The sequence below is a fragment of the Dermacentor silvarum genome, unplaced genomic scaffold (assembly GCF_013339745.2).
Source record: "Dermacentor silvarum isolate Dsil-2018 unplaced genomic scaffold, BIME_Dsil_1.4 Seq421, whole genome shotgun sequence".
NCBI classification, from domain to species: domain Eukaryota; kingdom Metazoa; phylum Arthropoda; class Arachnida; order Ixodida; family Ixodidae; genus Dermacentor; species Dermacentor silvarum.
The window spans coordinates 42,936-59,346 of NW_023606206.1; the positions used below are offsets into that span (position 1 = coordinate 42,936).

At 48.9% G+C, this 16,411-nt stretch overlaps 4 non-coding genes across 4 annotated transcripts; all 4 read left to right on the forward strand.

The window, feature by feature from the left end:
- The first annotated feature begins 15,074 nt into the window (after window positions 1-15,074).
- Trnah-gug (transfer RNA histidin (anticodon GUG)) lies at window positions 15,075-15,146 on the forward strand. The gene has a single exon. It is a non-coding gene; the product is annotated as a tRNA-His (tRNA).
- A 137-nt stretch (window positions 15,147-15,283) lies between these two features.
- Window positions 15,284-15,355, forward strand: Trnah-gug (transfer RNA histidin (anticodon GUG)). The gene has a single exon. It is a non-coding gene; the product is annotated as a tRNA-His (tRNA).
- Window positions 15,356-15,492: 137 nt separating this feature from the next.
- Trnah-gug (transfer RNA histidin (anticodon GUG)) lies at window positions 15,493-15,564 on the forward strand. Its single transcript has one exon. It is a non-coding gene; the product is annotated as a tRNA-His (tRNA).
- Window positions 15,565-15,697: 133 nt separating this feature from the next.
- Window positions 15,698-15,769, forward strand: Trnah-gug (transfer RNA histidin (anticodon GUG)). Its single transcript has one exon. It is a non-coding gene; the product is annotated as a tRNA-His (tRNA).
- Window positions 15,770-16,411: the final 642 nt, after the last annotated feature.

Below are 16,411 nucleotides of genomic sequence, written 5' to 3' on the forward strand. Positions count from 1 at the left end.
AAGAAATTCGGCGACAGTCTTGGGCGGGTTGCGCATCAATCCGGCGAATAGTTGGTCTTTGACACCCCGCATCAAGAACCGAACTTTCTTTTCTTCAGACATGTTGGGGTCGGCGTGGCGGAAAAGGCGAGTCATCTCCTCCGTGAAGATCGCGATGTTCTCGTTCGGCAATTGCACTCTGGTTTCTAAGAGAACCTCTGCCCTCTCTTTTCGTACGACACTTGTGAAGGTCCTCACGAAGTTTTCACGAAAGAGGTCCCACGTAGCCAGTGTGGTCTCTCTGTTCTCAAACCAGGTTCGAGCAGCGTCATCCAACGAGAAATAGACATGGCGTAGCTTGTCGTCGTCGCTCCATTTGTTGAACGTCGCGGTCCGCTCGTATGTCTCCAGCCAGGTTTCAGGGTCTTCAGCCGATGATCCACGGAAGGTCGGGGGCTCCCGAGGTTGTTGCAGCAGGATGGGGGACGCTGGGGCTGCCATTGAGGTCGTTGACTTGGCCTTGATCGCTGTGGTCTTCTCGGGAAGAAGTCCGTACTCCGGCAGAAGTCCTTGCTGCCTACGGCTAGCTCGCTGGTCCTTGGTGACGTTGGCGTTGTCCTCCGGTTTCGGGCTTGGATCGCGGCTTTGCGGGGGCGTTCGCTGCATGAACGCACTAGCACCTCCACCAGATGTCACGTAGTAGTGACGCTGAAGAAAACAGTCGTAAAACTGTGTACGACGAAACTGGTAGTTTATTGGGCGAACCTGTGCCCACAAAATCAAGGTACACTCAAAGCACAACGATAGCGGCGAACACAGTCGGCGATCGTCGAAAATCTGATCAGCGGCGAAACGCGTCGGCTTTTATACCTGAGTCATCGAAGGTTCTAGATTAATTCCTGATGCCCGCGTGTCTTCCAGAAAGTTCTAGACAATTCGCGACAGTCATGCAATCAGATAACAGAAGCGTCGGTGAAAACAGGCAATGGAAAGAATCATCGATAACGTTCTAGAAACTTCCGATACAGGCGCGTCCTGCGCCGAGCGATAACGTTTAACATTTGTTAGCCGGTGGAAAGTGGCCACCGGTGAAAGACAAACATGTATACGTGTCAATAGTGTGCGCTTTCTTTCAGTGCGTTTTTCTTTAGATTATTTATCCGGCGTGAAAAAAAGACATTATATAAAGATGTATGCGATATTGTATTTCCAGTGCCATTGTACAGAGCGATATACAGTGGAGGACCAGGACAGGATGTCCTTAAACGGGTGAAAAGAATGGAGGTGCCTGCTGGGGGTAAAACATTCTTTTTTAAGCTACACGCAGGAACACTGTCTGTGAAAACATTCATGGAAGAACGTGGTTTCCTTGTACCATGGGGCTCACATTGCTTGATTTGCAAGCAACCTGAAACCGTAGATCATGTGTTCTTGCATTGCTGGGAAGGTGTCTACTTCTGGGACGTCCTAAAACGGATAATCAAGAAGGAGTTTCCGTTGAATCCGCATGGGATCAGGTACCTAGCGATAAAGATTGAGGACGGAGTTCCATACGACCTAATAATGCTCCATGGCCTCCACTGTTTATGGCGGGCACGGATGGCTGGGTACCATTGCGACCGAGACGCTAGGCCTGCTCGTATTTATTTTCGAGACAGTATGTCTCGCTTCATTGAAATAAAGAAAACACAAGATTGTGTTCCCGATTGGCTGTCGAGGCTAGAGCCTCTGACAGCATTAAAAGAGTTTTAGTTCGACAAGGCCAGTCCATGTTGGACTGCTGGCTTTCATGTTTTTCAATATGTTTTGTAGTTATTTTTGTGATATTGTTCTGTAGTGTGTGCTCTGTACATTGTCAAAGACCGGCAATAAATAAAAAAAAAAGGCTAGCTCAGTCGGTAGAGCATGAGACTCTTAATCTCAGGGTCGGGGGTTCGAGCCCCACGTTGGGCGGTTTGTTTTGCAACTTCGTAATTGGCTTCCACAAATAAAGGTTACATTTCTTGAAACGTTTTTTTTTATTTTGCAACAGTAAAAAAAAAGTTCAGCCGGTGCACAGCGGGCGTAATCTATAAATGTGTGTATGAACTAAAGAAGCCAGAGCCCGGCTAGCTCAGTCATTCTGCTTCCGGCAGCCGTGCTGTACGGCTCGTAGGATCATGAGCTCCGTTGGAGCGGCGATGGCGGCCCTTACCAGCCGCGGTGACAGGAAACAAGAAGATGAGTACCATTTTCTTTTGCCACAACTGCCTACAGGACGCATCGTTACCAATACAGTTTTTCTGCATGGTGACGTGCGAGCACGGCCTTACAGGGTCGAAGATTTCAGGGACGCTCTCGCTTTAGTCGGGATGCTGCCGGAAGTTGTCGCACTCGTGGCCTACCAGATTAACCACGTCTGGGCGGTTACCATGTGCAATGCAGACGCTACCAAGCGGCTGCTAGCCTTGATGGAATTGGAAGTGAAGGGACGGCGCTGCGTCGTCGTGGACCCACAGGACAGGCAAGTCAAGTTACGCCTTCACTGGCTTACTTACGGCGTAGCTGACGAGGACGTCCGTACAGCGCTAGCCGCTTATGGCAAGGTGGTTGACGTACAGCGTGAGCTTTGGCGGGTGCCGGGTGTACAAGAAAAGAACTCGACTGCCCGGAGGTTCCTGATGAAGTTGAAAACTGGCTTGAAGTTGGAAGACCTACCGCACCAAGTACGGGTCGCCGGTGAACTAGCATTAGTGTTAGTTCCGGGGCGACCAATGCAGTGCCTGCGCTGTCAGGGCTCTGGACACGTCCGGCGTGACTGCAAGGTGCCCCGGTGCTCCATATGCAGACGATTTGGACACGAAGACGCTCAGTGCACGCGGTCCTACGCCGCAGCTACTGGGCAAGGAGTGAGCGACTACACTGAGAAGCTCTTAATGGACGTGACCGAAGCCGAGGAGGCAGCAAAGGGAAGCGGAAGCCTGGAGACCCAAGAGGAACCAAGCAGCGAAAAGGCGCCAGAATGCAAGCAAAGCCAGTTGACAACAGAGGCTGCAACCGAGCCGCCAGCACCAGTCACCGAACCGGGAGCCCCACCCGGGCCCGCTGATGTCGACGCGATGGAAAGCAGTGACACAGAAGGCACCCAGGCTGAGCCAACGAAGCCGGGCGTGCCAAAGAGCCAAGCCCAGAACAGCTGAGCCAACCCGGCCGTCAAGCGTCCGCTTGAAGGGACTGCGGACCAGAAGGCGTCTTCCGGGAGACGCCCCAGCGTTAAGCCACGGCCAAATGTCGAATCGGAGAGGAAAGCCACCGACGAGCCGCCGAGGCAGCACCTGGACATCGGGCAACCGGGCGGATCCGACGACGTCTAGCCGTGCTCTAGACGTGCAAGGTAAGCGTCATGCTTCGGGTCCCACCACCTCCTGTTGAAATATGGCACGCAATTCGTCGTTTAGTTTCGGAACGTTAAACGTTCGAGGTCTGGCCGCAAAGAAAAAGAGCCAAGTATACCGGTTGTTGGCGGACCATGACCTCGACATGTTGGTAGTTCAAGAAACAAAAGTCGAAGGGGAGGAGCAGACCCGGAGCATGATGCTTCGCTTCACGTCGCGCTACTACGTGGCAGTGAGTCATGCGGTGGGCAAGTCAGCGGGATGCCTGCTATTTTTGAAAAAAGTTAACTGGCCTTGATGTAGAGAGTGTTTATTCATGTCCAAGTGGTAGATTTATTGTAGATTTTTATTACAGTGATGTTAACTGGAGAGTATTATGTATTTACGCACCAAACGGGACAGATGAGAGATATAATTTTTTTCTGAGCATTGAGCCGTATCTGAGTGAAGACAAACATATTCTTGTGCTAGGAGATTTCAACTGCGTTTTGAACACTCGTGACCGAAGCAACGCACGCGGGTACAGAGACAGAAGTAGTCAGCTATTATCACGGTTAATTGCAGATCATGATATAGATGTAGCAGAATGTCTCAAGGTAGCGAGAGAAGTGCAGTTTACCCATTTCCAAGGTCTGAGTCACGCTCGCCTTGACCGTATTTATGCGTCTATAGAATTATTACCGTTGTGCACGCAGTACCATGTAGTACCCGTGTCGTTCTCGGACCACTGTCTCGTTAAATGTATGGGGGAAGCAAGGAAAAACAAAACAAGTTTTCATGGGATCTGTGGAAAATGAATGTAAAGCATCTGAGCGACGAATGCTTTATTCAATATGTGAAAGAGGCGATAGATGAAATGAAATCCAAACAGATGCCCAGTGTTGGAGCGCAATGGGATTTATTTAAGCAACATGTCAAAATGAAAGCCATAGACCGATCTAGCTGCCTCAAGTATGAGGAAAAAGTCAAAGAAAGAAATTTAAGAGCAATGCTTGAAAAGCTGGTGAAGCTTGAATGTCGTGAGCCGGGCAAGTTTAAAGACGACATACGTAGCATAAAACAGAAACTCGAAATAGCAGATGAAGAACGTTATCGGGGAGCGATAGTGCGGGCAAGAGCCGAGGCATGGGCGGCCAGGGAGACGCCCACAAAGCGAGTGCTGGGAATCGAAAGGGCGCACGCCCGCCGTAATCACATTGATGTGATAGAAGAAAATGTTGTTGAAATAAGAGATACGGAGGGCGTAGGGCGAGCTTTCTGTCGATTCTACGAAGGGCTGTTTGCCCATAGATCAGTAGATGTAGAAGGGTTTAAAACAGCCTTCTTAGACCGCATGCCTCGGTTGTCAGAAGAAAGAAACGCAGCCCTTGAAGCACCAATAACAATAGCAGAAATAGAAAAGGCGATAGATGATCTTCACCCTGGTAAGTCGCCCGGGCCGGACGGTCTGATCGCGGCTTGGTACAAAGCATTCAAACAAGACTTGTCCTCTCAGTTGAAAGATGTCTTAGATGAGGCATTTGAGGTGGGAGCATTACCCCAGTCATTCTCCCAAGCACACACTGTGCTCATTCCAAAAACAGAACAAAAAGATAGGCTAAGACTTGTGACCTCATACAGACCAATCTCACTAACTGATATTATAAAATATTTATGAAACTATTGGCTAGTAGACTTCAGACCGTTATGACGCAGATTGTGGGAGCCCAACAAACCTGTGGTATTAAGGGCCGCTCTATTTGTACTAATATTAATTCATTGAGGTGTGTACTTGAGTGTTGTGACGCCTCTCGGTCAGCTGTCGCAATACTCCAGCTTGACCTAGAAAAGGCATTTGACTGTGTATCTCATGTAATGTTGCTTGCCATACTCGAACATGTTAATTTAGGCTCAATCATCATAGACGGAATATCCATAGCTTATCAAAACTGCAAAACGCGCCTCATAGTCAACAATAGATTGGGGGCCCCCGTTGACGTCCAGCGGAGCGTGCGTCAAGGGCACGGAGAAAGAATAATTCAGGAGGTGCAACTCGGCTCCTTCACGCGTCGTGATAATGTCACGCTGGAGCGCGGCGGCGGACGTCGTGACAGCGCCCCCTACCAAACGCCGGACGCCTGACGTATGGTCACGTGACGGTTTGTCGAAGTGATGCAGCGGATGCGGCGAGCGCGGGGCTCGGTCGCTCCGTCTTGTCGTCTGCTCGCGCGCGGATGCTTGATGCCAGTGCGCCGCCCTTGCATTAGGTTGCTCTAGCTCGAGTACACTAGCTTCTTGAAAAGGGTGCCTGTCGCTGAACGAGACGGCAGCTGTTACAACGAGTTCTTGCTCAGTTGACCGCAGCGCCATAAGAAAGAGACTGACCGAACGCGATCATTTCCCGAAGCTCTCCACAATCGCTGGTGTGGTTTGATTTAACTTCAGTTACTTCGGCATGCTAGGGAACAAGTTTCCTTTGTGGGAAAACGGTGTACAATATGTGCAAATTACAGTGACGCAAAAAAATTGATGGAGCCTGCCGGACGCAACGTGAATTGCCGAGAAAAAAAAATCCACATTCTTCCGGCAAGTCTTTTGTTTTGCGTCTGTGATGATGAGTGACAACGAACAAACATGAAAAGCTTATAAGACAGCAGTTACGTCAGAATTTATTTCGAAACGCCAGTGAGACCGTTTCTTTTCAAGCGCAGCTTGTTATTACTCGCAGATTTCGGTGGCGTCCATGTACGCACAAAATTATCATCAGCATTGGCTCGAGCGTCGTCGTCGTCTTCCACAGCTGGCTCGTTGGCGCTTCTCGGGTAGTTCGTGCTCGTGCTCAGTACGCGCTCGTGCCACTGCTCCCGCGTTTGTCGTCGTCGTCTTCCACAGCTGGCTCGTTGGCGCCCCTCAGGTTGCGCTCGTGTTTGTGCTCGGCATGCGCTCGTGCCACTGCTCCCGCGTTTGTCATCGTCGTCTTCTTCCACAACTGGATTCGTTGCCGCTCATCATTCCAGCATAGAATTTCACCTCGCTTCTGTCGTCGTAATGGGGAGGCCGCGTTTACGGGGGTATGAGCCATTGCTTAAGGCTGTATGTGCCATTCATTGTCTTACACATTTCATTTTGAAGACATTTTATGGAAATCCGTTCAGAATGAACGCGCTCGGTAAAGGGCTTGTCGTCGACGTGAGCGTGAGGGCTTCCGAAGCCCAGGCGAAACGTCAGCGAAGAGCCGCGCGATGTTGAGGCCAAACGTCAGCGTCGTATAGCCCTCCAGGAACCCGACAACGGTAGTGCATGCCTCGGCAACGCTAGCACCAGGTGTCAACGCGATTGTCTCAACCGGAACTTCGGAGCCAGCAGCAGTGCGTGTGCCCGGTGGTGGTTCGAGCACAACGTGGTACTCGTAAGTGCAATTCGTTAGGAGGAACACCGAAGAAACACACGACAGGATTCGCTTACCCCTATTTCCTCGACAGGGGAGGGGCTACTGAAATTTTTTTTTCCAGTGTTCATTTCTTAAAAAAAAAGTGCAAATACGTGGTACTTTCTAAGCTAGACTTTACAAAGCCTAGACAGCTTTTTCTTTGCTGATGCCGTGTGTTCCTTGTCACGAGCTTCGTTTACACAATGCTGCCTCATTCGTAGTCCGACGTAGTAGTACAGAATTCTTGCAATTGCATCATTCTTGTGTTCACCACAGGGGAATGTGAGCTTAAAGTTGTCCACAACATGGTCGATCGTAGCCCAGAAGATGTCAGTGCTATCCATGTTATTTGCAAAATAGTCCTCTGCGCAGCGAAGTATCTTATACAAGCGACTGTTGGGGTGCACAAGTCCACCTCTCGTTTTGCAGAGGGTGAGAGACGCTTCTTTCATAGTCGGGGCGTCTACAGTGAGGGACTGCCTGCATTTTTCACAAGAGAACATTCTTGCCACTTTTCTTGTCAGGAATCCAGTAACGTAGTACAAAACTGCGTCGACTACCTCAGCACTGTGGTTACTCTCTTGCACGAGGTCGTCACAGTCCTCCAACTCCCACTCTTCGGTTTCCACCAATCCATCGAGCTTTGTTTTCAGCTCACTGAGGTGCGACCGGCGCGAATCACCGGAGTCTTGCTTCATAAAAATAGTTCGGAAGGAAGACAGGTCCAGCACTGATTTCTCCTCTCGTACCTCGCAGTTCCCTAGCTTCGGTGGCTTCAACAAGCTATATACTGTGAGCATCCGGTACACCTGAAGAAATGTTGGCATATCCGGATGGTCGTTCTCACAACCAGCCTGTCGAGCTTTACCAAAGAACCTTTCGAGCGGGTCTTGGTTTAGCTTCCCGGTTAGGACGTACTTGAATCCACACTGGTTCAGTAGGTACTCCGAAATTTCTAGCATAGACAACATGGTGACTCGGAGGCCTTCTGCAGTCGACTGAGTCAAGAACATGTCTTGCGAAATAGCTCCACTGCGGACATCCCGTTCCCAGTCATCCAGCCAGTCTAAGGAATTCTCGATACACTCTAAATCTCTGCATCCAATGCGCAGGCCCTCTTTAGGATGCCGTCGATTCATCGCGTCAAAGAGGTCGTTCATCCGTTCGGTGAATGCAATGGTGCCTGCGGTAGTGTTTGTGTGCAATATGTTGACTTTAGTGTAGTACTTCAGTGCGGAAGCCATAGATCGGCTGAACAGTTGAGTGGCTAGCTTGACACGCATGAGCTCCATATGTGATGGGTAAATATGGTGATGCGTTACTTTAGGGCAAACCTTCAAGCCTCCTGCGTTCTTGCAGTCCTCTTTGTAGACAGCGACATAGCAAGACCAGTGCACCCACTGTCCGTTCACTTTCAGAGAGCGCTGTTTCAGGAGCCTGTTACGAACGCACTTTACGAGGTGTGGTACATCGGAGAAGACATACACCTTCCTTGCATCACTCATTGGGTGTTCAAAGGAGTTCTTCTTAGCACCGAGTTTGCCATCAATGCCGAGTTCCGTCCACATCCTCCTGTTTGTGCTCGCTCCATCGCAAACAATGCCATCCACGATCGCACCTGCATTCTCTAGCAGTATGATAGCCTGCAGCACCAGCTGACTTAGCACTGTTCCCTTCGTTGGTCCTCGTGAGGCAAACACGCCGACTGGTTGAGTGTAGCTTTCCCCAAAGGGGATAAACATAAAGACAAGCGCATGATTGGCCAGTCCGGCAGTATCAGCACTACTTTCGGCGTGGTTTCCTCCGTGACCGTGGTCAACAAGGCCGGTGTATGTAAGCGTTTTGGAATTGACGCACTTCCGTTCTCGGACCTGTATCTCGTCGAAAAGGAGCATTCCATGCTTTTGAAAGTTGGGTTTGGGCTCCAGTTTTTCCTTCAGCGCGGCGAAAAAATTTGCGTCAAAGCCACACTTCATTCCTACAATGGAAATGTATTTTCTGATTGTCCTGACGCAGGGTAATGGTAGGATATTGTTGTCTCTCATAAATCGGTATCCGGATGGCGTGCGGATATGTAGAAGCAGACAGAGCAGAAGCCAGTCATCTGTGTATCGTCTTCCCTGCTTCGCCGTGACCTTTGCAGCTGCTACACACTCCGTCAAAAGCACGCAGTGATTCTCTGGAAAGCCCGCTTCTTTCGCCGCATCCAGTACTTGATAATCGGCAAGCGATTTGATTTTCTCCTTGCTCGCTTCAAGAGCGGCTTTCAGTGTATTGTTTCTTTTCATGAGGTTTTTCTTTTTGCGGTATAAGGCAGCACGGTAGTTCCTAAATACCTCTAATTTCGGTCTGTAAGGCACACTGGGGCCACTGAAACGAAACCTAACAGCCGTCTGGACTCTTCTGTTTTCCTTTCGCTTCTTGTGAATGCGTAGTGTGTTGGACAATGTTTTACATCGTGAGCATTGTCTTTCTGCACCATCAAGAAGTATAGGACACCTGTTGTGTCTCCAGAACCCTGTCACGTCACACGAGGCACACTCTAACTGAATGCCTGGGAACCTATCTCGCGCAGGACCTCCACGACAAACGACTTGCTTATCGAATGCCCCAAGCATGTCGATAATATCTGTTGTCTGCTGGGTTTCACACCGTACTCCAACAACTACGCTGCTTACTTCGTGCCCGAGAACACGTTTCGTTGTTCTGTATCCCTCTCGGCACGCCACCAATTCCATGATTTTGAGTGCGAAGGCGGGAGATGCTGCGGACGCTTTCGCCATTTCAACAAAACAAAAGCATTCCACACCTTCCACGCTGACATAGTGGTAGTTCCATGCATGGCTCGGCATCGGTATCCGATTTTCATTGGACAGATGTTGTAGCCAGCTTGCTACAGTGGACGAAGCGCATGCCTCTATTCTCTGCAATGGCACGTCTGCAGCAGCAGAATTACTTGCGTCGTAACTTGGCCGCAGTGGAGAATTCGTGCGCAAATGACTCGAAGGCTCAGAAGTGCACACGTCTTTCGCGACTGAGCTCACCTGGAAGTCCGCAGATGTTTGGAGGTTGTTACTGTCTTCGACGACAACTTCTGACTCGTTACGAGTACTGTCCACTTTCAGTCGTTTGGCGCTGCTTTCACCGGTAATATTAGCGATCTTCCGGTCCGCTCTTGGTTTCTTTACTGGGCACAAGCCAGGTGAAACTTCCGGAAAAAGACAAGGTACCGCCCCAGGGAGCAGCAATGGCTTTTTTGGCTGGTCAAGGACGATTGCGCCTCCAAGCTCAGCGTAGTATTTACGCCTGCGGACCATTTCACTGGGGAAATGTTTTTCGCAGACGTAATCGCGGGTTGTCAGTTCGCGGTCCTCTCTTCCAATAGCTCTCGCCCATTCTTGAAGGCGTTCCGGGTCATTTGGAGCTTTGAAAGTTCGAACGTTTTCAGCGCAGGACTTATATCCGCTCTTGCAGTTCTTGACGAAGCATCGGCGACCCATTTTCGAAAATCAGTGAACGCTTAGGAAGTGAACACTTGCATCGTAGAGAATCCGAGCAGTGGACGAACTGCAGAACTGACAAAGCGATGATTCTCACTGCTCGAAGCAAGCGGCAACCTGTGCTCTGCTGTTCCGTCTGTCCACGTCTGTCCAAACGTGCTGCAGAAATATAATTACATTTTGTTTCCCCGCACGGTAAATATGTATCGCATACTCTGATCGGCACTTTTTATGGCGCATGATAATAAAGATGAATTCTCGTTTTACGTTACGCCAAAAATTTGAAAAAGCGCCAAGTACAGTTTTATATACGCGCATGCGTATGGTTGCAAATCGTCTGCTCTTTCTTTACGCACCTGGCTACGATCGCAGATCATCTGGTCCTTGAAGTGCTCTAGTGTCTTGCTCTTATTACCGCATAAAAAGCATGTGATCCTAAATTGAAATCTTGAAAAAATTATTTCTACCAATACGGCATACAGGTCTTTTATTCCTTGAGTGCAAACCGCGCTAGCGCAAGCGCCCAGTAGCAGACGACGCCGGGCGCCGTCGGAGAGCATTTTTTTTCTTCCGTGACCGCGGCCGCTGCGCCGCTCCGTCCGCGAGGGAAGTAGTTCCTTCCATCGCCGCAAGGGGCGCTGCGCCAACGTTCACCACTAGGGTGCCTCGATGCCCAGCGCCGCCGTCCAGGGTGGAGACAACCCCGCTGGCGCCGCCATATTGTGTCACACGAGCTGAGACTCAGCTACGCTTGCGTTCATAAAGTGTTACTCGCGGCGCGCTTCCAAGTGCTTTGCCTTGATGAGGATTTTTTTATCGGTGCCCCATCTGCATATCTTTATAACCAATAGCCGTTAACTCGTCGAAGGTCGAAGACGTAAATGTATGGCGCCGGGAACATGCCCCAAGTTGCCTAATTCAATCACATTTAATATGCCGTGTGTATGTTTAAAATACGCACTATTTTTTTTTGCGCTTCGATGCTTGGTATATAAGGTTTGCGACCCCCTGTGTGTGGAAGTTTTTCTTTTTCGCTGTTGTATTTTGGTTTACACGTCACGCCTCCTTTACCGTAGCCAGCCACTCGCGCACGGCGGTTAGTTTCCCTTGCGTTGCGCGTGCTCTTCGCGTTCGTTGCAATTATTTGACGATATCTACGCGCAATTTTTGCTTTTTTGCCCACAAAACTGTGTGCTGACAGGATTAAGCTGGTGTAAAAATAACTGCGATGTGAAAATAAGGTTTAGTTAGTGCTGTAGAGAAAAATGTAACGTAACTTGTCTGTGTCAATCTTGCGTAGTACACACAAGAAATCAAACAATGCACAAAATACATTTACTTATAATGTCTAGTACAATCAATCATGAAAGAGATATGTACATGAAAAATTATATGTACTGTGTGGCGCCTGAAGGTTATGTTGAAAGACGAGATAAAAAAATTAATTCGCAAGGTAGGCTCGACACACAATTCGGGATAGAGAGAGTTTTTTTTTATTTATTCATTACATGGGGGGCGGGGGGGGGGGGTTCAAGTGAGTACATCAACCTTATTACACACAATATAAATCGAAAACAAGAATGCAAACAAGAAAACGCAACCGCGGGTAATACTAATCAAGATATCCAGCCAGAATACATACATCAGCTACCATCGAATACGTCGCATCAGCCAAACACATCGATGGCGAGTACAGAACATTTCATAAATGACCATTAGAACACTGATAACTACATTGAAAAAATAAACAACACTGCATACATATCACGTACAAAAACCGTAAATGAAACTAAGACAGTCAAATACAGATTAGCAATGTTTTTCACTTCGAAAATATAGTCCATGATGATGTAGGGCTGTTGACTTTAACAGACGGCGCCCATCCTGTCGATTTCCCTCGTACTGGTCCTCTTCAAAGTGTTTCTAAGTACAGGTAAAACAACAAAAGTGATTATTGATATGAAAAGTTGCCTTGTAAATACAGAGAACCCATTACAGTGCTTAAAAATAAATTTTAGCAGAAGCAATGCTGTATTACCTCGCTTCACACATTTCGAAGAAATGCACAGGCTACAACAGACACCATGCCAGAAAGCGCCGAATCATTTTGGTCCCATGATGCCCCTTAACTCTACTACACCTGGGCATACCGTGCACACGCATTTAAAGACCGTCACAGTACCCACTACGATCGGGAATGAGCACGAATGACCATCGGCTTACGATCACCACGCTACAAATACGTACAAGTCTAAAAAATCAGCTATGTAACGTAACACCCTGAGGTCCGCAAGATATCTCCTGAGAAATCAGAAAAAATCACAATGTTTCGCTTACCACGTACAAAACAGCCGCTCTCCCCAGACGAAGCACTGCGTTCTTTAGTCCCAAATAACCAGTACCGAAAAAAAAAAAAAAAAAAAAAGCAACTAGAGACACACACGATGTGTGCTTCCCGTGAAAAAGGAAAATAGGTAGCTTACGTGACGATTCGTAGCTAATGTAAGACTATTTCGCGGCTAAGCATCTTCGTCAGTCCTTAAAATAAGGGTACAGACTGCGCCCATCAAAACGAAAAAAGCCTATGCGACGCGCGCTCGCAAACCATACGCTTCTCAGACAGCATCGGTGCAGTGCTTACTTAGTTCGTGAGCGAACGTAGCGAGGATCAGAGAATACTTTCTTATTTAAATGAAAAACACGGTGCGGTAGTCTAAACATTCTTGACACTTACCTCGCAAATGCAGGAGTTATCCATTGCCTTCCAGTGATCGCGCTTTACTTGGGCTTCCCATCTCTTCCGTCGCTCTGGGTCCCGGGGGAAGCGAAAACAACGCAGTCCTTTACGCGTCGATCCGGCGCACTTGGGAACACAACAGCCCGTCATGTCGACACGATGCACTTGATAGCTTGTCAGTCATGCGGCTGAACACTGTCTAGCAAGCAGAAGCCCGCGAAGCATCCGCGCGCACTGTGCCTCGAACTCAGCACCGGCACCAAGCAATCGCAACGGCTCGCTGTGACACAATATGGCGTCGCAGCGAGAAAGCGGCGGCGCGGGGGCGGTCAAAGGTTGGCACCACCCTGAACGGCGGCGCTGGCATCGAGGCACCCTATTCACCACCAGCGCGTCTCCTCCTCTCCCAGCGTGACATTATCACGACAAGTGCTCGCGCTGGCGCCGGCCGAGAGTTTCGCCTCCTGTTATTTCTTTCTCCGTGGTCAAGGGTGCCCACTAGTCCTCTTTTGTTTTGTATTTATATTGAAACCTTGTGTCTAGCAATAATAGAAAACAATCGTGTTCATGGGTTCAGATTGCAGGCGTCTGAGGTAAAGCTCTTAGCGTACGCTCATGATATAGCGGTGTGCTGTACGAAAAAGGAGAGCCTGCTAGAAACAGTCGCTGCAGTAAGACGGTTCAGCGCGGTAACAGGGAGTTTTGAGAACTGGGGAAAGTGCCTCGGCTTTTGGCACGGCGAGTGGCCGTCAACACCAGAGACATTTGGCAACATGAAATGGGTTAAAACCCCAGTTAAGTACCTCGGCGTTCCCCTTGAAAATTACAAGAAAAATGATGATTTCTGGCTAGAACAAGTCGGAGAAACACGAGAAAAGGCGGAGAGGTGGAAAGGTGCACACCTATCAATTTTCGCTGGAGCGACAGTGTGCAATTTATTTTTTGTTATTAAATTAGGGTACATGATGCAAGTGTTGTATTGTTCGTGAGTGCATGTGCAGAAGTTGCACCGAGTGTTCGCTGTTTTTATTTGGGCTTCCAGCTGGGAGCGCTGCAGCCGCACGAATCTTTTCAGGCGAGTGAAAGAGGGAGGCCTGGGTCAAGCACACCTATTCGTGCGGCAGCTTGTAAACCGGTTTTTCTTTTTTCGTGAAGTCAACGACCCGTTCTTAAGATCGGTGTGTCAAGTCAGGCTTTGTAAAGCATTACCAGAGTTTGTTGTCAGCAGTGAAACTATGCCAGGTACTTTGTTTGGCTACATTAAGGAGATAGTAGCCAGTGTTCGTTTTTTGTCTGTGCGGTTCTCTAATGATTAAATGTTCAGCGTAAAAAGAAAAAAAATGTACAGGGACCTGTGCGATGTTATTTTTCCAGTGCCGATGTACAGAACCACGTACAGTAGAGGTCAGGGAAAGAACGTCTTAAAACGCGTAAGAAGAAAGCACGTACAGCCAGGAGTGAAATCGTTCTTCTTCAAGCTTCACACTGGCACTCTGACAGTGAGAACCTTTTTAGAAGAGCGCGGGTTCTACATGCCGTGGGGGTCAAACTGTTTGATTTGCAAAAAGCCGGAAACCGTAGACCATGTTTTCATACATTGTTGGGAGGGAGTTTACTTTTGGGACGTTCTGCAAAGAACTATAAAGAAAGAATTGGCTTTAGATCCGTACGGCATCAGGTTTCTACCACTAGATAACTAGGACGGGGTCCCATTTGACCTCATCATGCTGACTGGCCTCTACTGTCTATGGCGATCCCGAATGCACGGCTTCTTTTGTGACGCCGATGCGCGGCCTGCGCGCATACATTTCAATGAACACATGTCACGCTTTCTGGAGGTGAAAAAAGCACAAGTTGATGTGCCTGATTGGCTACCAAGGGTAGAGGCCTTGGCATTCCTAAAGGAACTTTAAAAGACAAAGTCAGCCAAGTCATGCTGGCCGCTATGTAAGAGCTTGTTTTTTTTTTCTCCTGTATTTTCGTGTCCTAGTTATGTATTTTGTTTGTTTTGCTGACAGTGTGTAGGTGAACCTGTCGAGAACTGGCTATAAAGAAAAAAAAAAGTCCTTCGGTGTGCCGTGATCGTATAGTGGTTAGTACCTTGCGTTGTGGCCGCAATAACCCAGGTTCGAATCCTGGTCACGGCTGTATTTTTTTTCTTTTATTTATATCCAGGTAAACGAAAGCGCCTCTCGGCACTCGTCACGCAGCTTGTAGTAGTAACGCAACTGTTTCGCAGTAAGAACAAGATTTGGTATTTCTTCCGCCTCCCGTCCATCGGTGTGCCGTGATCGTATAGTGGTTAGTACCTTGCGTTGTGGCCGCAATAACCCAGGTTCAAATCCTGGTCACGGCAGTATTTTTTCTCTTTTATTTATATCCAGGTAAACGAAAGCGCCTCTCGGCACTCGTCACGCAGCTTGCAGTAGTAACGCAACGGTTTCGCAGTGAGAACAACATGTGCTATTTCTTCCGCCTCCCGTCCATCGGTGTGCCGTGATCGTATAGTGGTTAGTACCTTGCGTTGTGGCCGCAATAACCCAGGTTCGAATCCTGGTCACGGCAGTATATTTTTCTTTTTATATCCAGGTAAACGAAAGCGCCTCTCGGCACTCGTCACGCAGCTTGCAGTAGTAACGCAACTGTTTCGCAGTGAGAACAAGATGTGGTATTTCTTCCGCCTCCCGTCCATCGGTGTGCCGTGATCGTATAGTGGTTAGTACCTTGCGTTGTGGCCGCAATAACCCAGGTTCGAATCCTGGTCACGGCAGTATTTTTTTTTCTTTTATTTATATCCAGGTAAACGAAAGCGCCTCTCGGCACTCGTCACGCAGCTTGCAGTAGTAACGCAACTGTTTCGCAGAGAGAACAAGATGTGGTATTTCTTCCGCCTTGGATTCCATTTCCGGCATTCGAGCGATACGGTCACGGAATGTCGCGCTCCGTCGGAGCGGTATCAGCGGCCCCAGCGGGTCGCGGGAACAGGTTTTTTGCTGCTTTAGAAGATTACCAAGTTATTCTACCGAACCTGCCAACAGGAAAAATTGTGCTAATAACAGTGTTTATGCATGCTGACGTTACTGCTAGACCCTACAGAGTGGAAGGTATCAGGGACACATTGCTTCATCTTGGTGTGCTGGCCGACGTTATCACGTTAGGGGCGTACCAGATGAACCACGTCTGGGCTATCACCCTCAAGGACGCTGCGGCTACGGAGAAACTTCTTGCTGCGAAGGACGTGAAGGTTAAAGAACACAAGTGCCTGATAGTCGACCCTAATGACCGAGGTATTCGCTTCAAGATTCACTGGCTGCGCCACGGTGTTGCTGACGAGGATGTGCGTGCCGCGCTATCGCCGTACGGGAAGGTGGTCGACGTGTCAAGGAAAAGTGGCGTGCGCATGGCGTTCTCG